Source organism: Aegilops tauschii, chromosome 7 (genome assembly GCF_002575655.3).
Source record: "Aegilops tauschii subsp. strangulata cultivar AL8/78 chromosome 7, Aet v6.0, whole genome shotgun sequence".
Lineage (NCBI taxonomy): Eukaryota > Viridiplantae > Streptophyta > Magnoliopsida > Poales > Poaceae > Aegilops > Aegilops tauschii.
The window spans coordinates 475,807,289-475,813,702 of NC_053041.3; positions in this window are offsets into that span (position 1 = coordinate 475,807,289).

Sequence of the window (6,414 nt, forward strand, 5' to 3'; positions counted from 1 at the left end):
TCCTGTGTGCTATCTATACAAATCTCAATTATATTGATCTAAAAAATTATAGAATCAAGATTAGTAAAAAGGAGGTGATTTTGCCGCGCGGATGGCGGGGGAGGTTTCTTATTTGAGCAATGCTACATCCACGTAACGGTTTACGTAAAGTTACGAACTAATGTGATGTGGGACTATTTGATTGGATTAAAGGAGAGGATTAGGCCCACCCCACCTGAAAATCAGGGGGGGCATATATAGATTAGATGGAAAGTATACGTAGCAGCTACGTAGCCCTTTGTAAGTCTAGGATTAGGCTTCTTATTTTCGAAGGACGTTGTCCTGGCGGTTTGCTAACATGCGGTCCCACGTGGCAGTGCTTTACCAAGCCGATCCGCGCACATGAGGCAGAACAACGGCAGAAGCAACACGTGGTTAAGTTGAAGAAGATGAGGCAGAAGCGGATTTAGCAACGAGTGAAATGATGGTTGCTTCGTCCCTCCAACTTAACTGCGAGAAAGGTGCAGCTTGTGATTTGACACCTCATTGCTCATTACTACGCCGGCGCCATGACTGGGTGCTTCACCCCGGCTGCTCTACACTGTATTCCGGTATGGCACGTGGACCCGGTAGCTTGATGTCCCACATGTCGGCAAAAGGGACTAGAAGATTTATGAAAGCGAGCGCTCCACTCTTACGACGGAGGAGTAGACGACACGACGACCCAGTGAACTGTCACTTGTAGTACTGTATAGTACTATAGTTTTGCTATTTCGCACGATCCATCGATACAAACCCGATTAAACAGGAAAGGGCGGGATTTTTCCCGCGCGGTAGATGATACTAGCCATACATTTCAAAGGCAATTTTAATGTATGCAAACTGAATAATTATAAGTAACAATATGATATCTAGTAAAACTAAAAACACATATGCTTTATTGTGTTAGAGTGTAGTAGTAGTGATGTATTGCATAGTTGTTAGATGTAACATGCGAGAACGTGTAGAGATGTAGTTTTGGAGGGCCTACAGAGAGAAAAGCGTAATACGGTCACCGAACTTCAGAATAAGCTGATTAAGGTCACTATATACGTTTTGCGGTGATTATACGGTCACTTGCTCACAGTTTAGCATCGGATTGCACTCTGTTGACCGGCCAAATAGTCTGCGTGGCGCCATGTTGACTAGTTAAATTGACCACGTTCCTTGTGGGTCCCACCTTTCAGTTCGCATAGGCAAAAGGTTAGATAAACACAAATTTACGCAGGCGCGACAAGGCTCCAACCCATGCGCGGGAATCACCTGGTTGTGTATGTGTCTGTCAGGGCCTGATGTGTGCGCATGCACGTGTAGGTTGAGCACTTGAGCGTGAGAGTGTGTGTTGGTCGTGTGGTGTACTGGTGTGTGCATGCATGCGTGCGTGTGTGCGTGTGAGTGTTGCGTGCATGCGTGTGAGTGTTGCGTGCGTGCGTGGCTGTGTGTGCACGTGTGAGTGTTGCGTGCGTGCGTGGGTGCATGTGTTTGTGTGAGTGTTGCGTGGATGTAGTTCGTGTGCATGCGTGCGTGTGTGTATAATCACCACACCAGCTCATGTGTGTTAAAACAGACGGCTCAGCATACCAATACAAGGCCACCTTGTCTGCTGTGCCCGCGGTCATGACTTCGAACCACCGTCCAAATATTTTTTTGTCGTTTGTTTTCATTCTTACTAGCAAGATGCCCGTGCGTTGCACGTAACATCAAGATGCATTTGTATGACTTGTTTATCTTGTTAGAGAAAAGGATGAACGAGGGAATGCCTTATTTGCAAATGTGGAGAGGTGTGTGGGTACCTTTTTGCAAAATTGCCATAGTTTCTTTCCTATCCGTCAGATATAAATCGGACGGCCTATATTGCAGGATAGCAGGCACACCATCATCACCAACTCTATTTTTTATAAGAGTGTATTTTATGTATTTTATAAGAGTGTAGATGTAGAGTAGATACAAGTCGACAGGTGGGCACGATGGTAGTGAGATAATGTGATGCAACACTAGAGGTGCCACATGGAGCATTTAACTGGTCAACTAGTCATGTCATGAGCAAATACAGAGTTGTACGGTGAGCCCGTGACTGTATAATAACCACTAAACGTAAATGGTGACCGTAATGAGTGGATTCTGAAGTCCAATGTATGTATCGTGCTTTCGCTTCAAATACAATGATCGTCATTGCATATATCGCGAGAGAAAGATGAAACATGCGTGAATTTTCTGGGGGCTTACTTTTAGAGGACCTGGAGATAGTTTTGTGTGCATACGTGAAAGGGGCGTATAGGGGGGGTATGCGATGGAGAGAGAGATGCTCTTTGTTTCTCTTTATTATGACTAACTTTGTATATAGTATAAAAATATACAAATTCACAGTGCGGAATAAATATCATTGTGGGCACCATGCAATGCAAATTAGCGTTCGTACTCCTCCATATAACTTTGTAATGTTGTATATATGTAGAAACTCTAAAATAATTTTTTGGCCACACTTTATTCAAAAGGAATGTTGTATGCGAAATAAACGTGAAGAGAGGGCTTTTTAGATCAATGGGGTACGTGATGTAACATGTGTGAATGTGTAGTTGATGCATTTGGCGGGGCCTAGAGAGGTATGTGTGTGTATTACGTATTCGAGAGAGGCATGGATAGAGGGGACGACGGGGGGGGCGTGGGAGAGATAGCACGAGAAATGAGAGTGGTCTAGAGAGAGAGAGACGAATATGACGTCACGACAAGAGATTCCATTCCCTTGAGTGTCTATATGCAAGGGGGGAGGGAATAGAGGCACCAGGAGAAATTTTCTGTGTGTGTGGTGTTTGTGTTGGTATGTGTGGGTGTGAGAAGATAATGAGACGTGGGGGCAGAGGGTGTGTCACTGCGTGAGCTCCGGTGGGTCGAGGTGAGGCCCTTCGTTCGGTTCCGACCTGCGCCACATTGGTCGGCCGTGACGCATTTAGGAAGACCCATGGATGACTAGTTGTACAAGACAAAGATAGCAGAATTGTGAAGGACTCTATGTCCACTGACAAAGCCGGCTAGGATTTGTAACCCTAGGTTCTCGGACTAAGGTAACCCCTTTATCTCTGATATTACTATTCATCCAACCTAACTTTAAGGGGCATCCTACAGAATGCTCTGCTAGAATCATACTCGTCGATTAGGAAGAGAGGTGTGAGACAATGTGTGAGAGACAAGCGTAAAGATAATGTGCGTACATGAGACACGTAGGCAGGTCCATGTATATAGAAAGGGTCGATGAGGATTGTGCGTGTGTATGTTTGCGAGAGGAAGAGTGCTTGTGATAAAGGTTAGTGAAAACAGTTGTAAATGGTTACGAGAGGGAGGGAGGGTTATATCTAGAGCATGTGTGCGAGAAAGACACCTCGAGAGAGAGTGTGTGAGTATGTGTGAGAGACCACCGATGGAGAGTGAAACTACACGTAAAAGACTGCTCTACACATTGATTAAAGATATAAATTGTATCCAAATATTAGGATGGGATCATGATATTTGCAATTCGCGTAAGGAGCGGTCATTGATCCATCAGACATCTAGATTCTATCGAATTTGAGCATGTGTATGTTATTATTCGACACAATTGATCCACATAGTTAGTATTTTGAACTCCAGACAATGCATCGCTTTAGCAATCGAATATAAACGTGAGTATAGTTCATGTTGTGTGTGTAAAGCACATTATACATACAAAAGTTACACAATGGACATTATAAATAGCTACCTATGAACTAGCATACATTTGAATTCAACTTAAGGTAGTTTAAAAAAATCAAATTCAACATGAAGTCTATTCAATTATTTGAATTTGATATCATGGCATTTGTAAACCATACCTAAATTATGGGGGCACCAATCTTTGCTCTGATTTTGTACATAATAGCATATGTAGTCGTGTACAAAATAGATTCAAATTTAGCTCCTCCATTCCAAAATAATCGTAGTTAGAGGATTTTCAAGTGTCAAAATTTCAAAAGAAGCGGATAATTTAATGAGGTTTTCAAACATACAAGGTCAAATATAACGTTGTCTATTTAGGTCAATCCTCATAGTTCAAGGGTACTCAAAAGGTGAATGCTTGTGTTTCAAAATTTCGAACGAAGTGCCAAAAGAGCCTCTACTCACCCGAAACCGCGTGAGACCAATGTTTGGTAGTACAAGGAAATTACTTTTCTAATAACTCCGACCCGTGAAACCTACCGGCCCAACGTCCAAAGGTCTAAACCGGGGTAGGTTTGTAGCTTCATCTAGACGCCACGCAACCGCATCCGAAAAACATTCATACACAATGGCCGCCTAAGCACACATGCGTGCGGCCGAAATCGCTCCTGCCCACTATTTGGGACACCTGGGATTACCATCCTACCCCCGACCCGCAGTAGGTCCGAAATTTAAGAGGGGGCAAAGTTTGTACTTTCCCCAAATTTTCAAACAAGCGCGTCCCATCTTCTGTTCAAAAAAGCCAAAAACAAGCGCGTCCCAGACCGAAACATGGTTCCCCCCCCCACCCGTCCGATTCCCCATTCGTACTCCGTGGGCGCCAAAACTACCTCTCCACCAGCCGCGAAACCCCGGCGTCCTCCGTCCACCCCATCCCACCCATCAACCGCCGCCCTCCTCCATCACGCCGGAGCCGATACCCCGACGTCGTCGTCCACCGCAACCTCAACCGCAACGCCCTCCACGGCTAGTAGTTGAAGCCGAGGCCGAGCCGTCTGTACCCGAGCCAGTTCAACCACGCCATCCTGCGCCTCACCGCTGCCGCTCCAACTTCGCCACCCTCCACCGCACCGGAGTTGTTCCTGCTACGCCGTCCTTCGCCGCCTCGGATCTGCTTCCCCTCCGCCGACATACGGCCACGGCAACACAGTCAACAATTTGGCCATGGGTTCATCCAAGCCTGCACCCTCCAGAACATCGGTTTCCCCGGTAAAAAGAAGAAGATCGGCGCGACATGTGTAGGTGACCACACCGGCAACCGAAAAAGGTACTCCTCTTCCCTTATTCGTGCAAATCTTACGTCTCTGCTTGCACGGCATTCATCCCACAGAAGACACTAGTTGACCGCTTCTTCTTGATACTAGATGTTCCTAGTAACTCGCGATGCACAAGGTTTCTCCTCATATACTATTTCACCTTAGCTAGAGGTCCGTCTCCCCCCTGAATTTCAATTTCTCGCCAGTTGATTCCCAATTAACGGAAGCATTCCCCGGCGTAACAGGCGCTAGTACACCTATTACGCCGGGGAAGCACCGCCTTGGTGTTTATCTTAGGGGCGTGTGCGACCTAGAGCTACTGGCGCCCGATCTGGAGGTCGGCCGGGATTAAAGGGATGGCCTGGGGGCGCTGCCAAGCACGGCGGTGGTGTGAGGTCGATGGGAGGGCGGGGCGGCGGAGGCAGGGGTCTGGGCCGGTGGTCGCTGGCGGTTCGAGAAAGATCGTCAACAACGACTGGTGGGAGGTAGACGAAGGCCATCTGCCCGTTCCTTATAGATTGGACGGTTCATTAAAAAAATCGACTGGCCTATTTATTTTCAGTCGACTGTTATCTTAGATATGACCACATGTGGTGGTGTGCTGGAGGAGTATCTGCATTTCCTGTGCTCATATATTACAAAATCATACGGAGTAGAATCTAATTTTGTTTGCCATGCAATGTTGTAGAGCTATCATATGTCTCCTATCATTTATTTTTCAGCCACCTGCTATCTGCTACTTTTACAGTGCACTAGTTTTGCACACACTTCAACCTTACTCTCACTATTGTGTTTTTATGCAAGGGTATTTCAGACTCTGCTGCCAGGGGAGAAGCCAAAAAGAAAAGAGAGAAGTCGCTTCAGCTTCGTGTGCGGGTAGGCAAGACACGTTACAGCGCTATAAAGGGTGCAGTGTCAGTAGATGGAGACGGTAAACGTAGCTCTGGAGTTGATGACCTCGCTCGCAATGAACCACCATCCCAGGTGCTTGCTTTAACTTCGCGGTGTCATATGTGGTTGCATGTTCCATATGGTGTCTAGCTTGTATTCGAAAGGCCGAAGTCGGTAAGATAAGGAAAGATATTTTTTTTACATGAACCACCATCTCGTGAGCACCAGAAGACAAATAGCTAGTCAGGGCACTGGCCGAGCCAGTGACAAGCCCAGCAAAGATAGGCATCACCAGGAAGCCAACTAAAAAGTTGCGATGGTGGCGAAGTAGCCCGCCTCCCACCAGGCTCTGAGGTCCTAGATGATCATGCTCACCAGTCCAGCCGGATGTCTAGCTTGTATTGCTTCCAATTTGGTTAAATTGCATTTGCTTAGCTTACACATTATACCTTTGAATATGACATGCCTTTCTGTTTTTGGTACATACTAGTACATCTGTGTATTACCCATGTTCTTACAT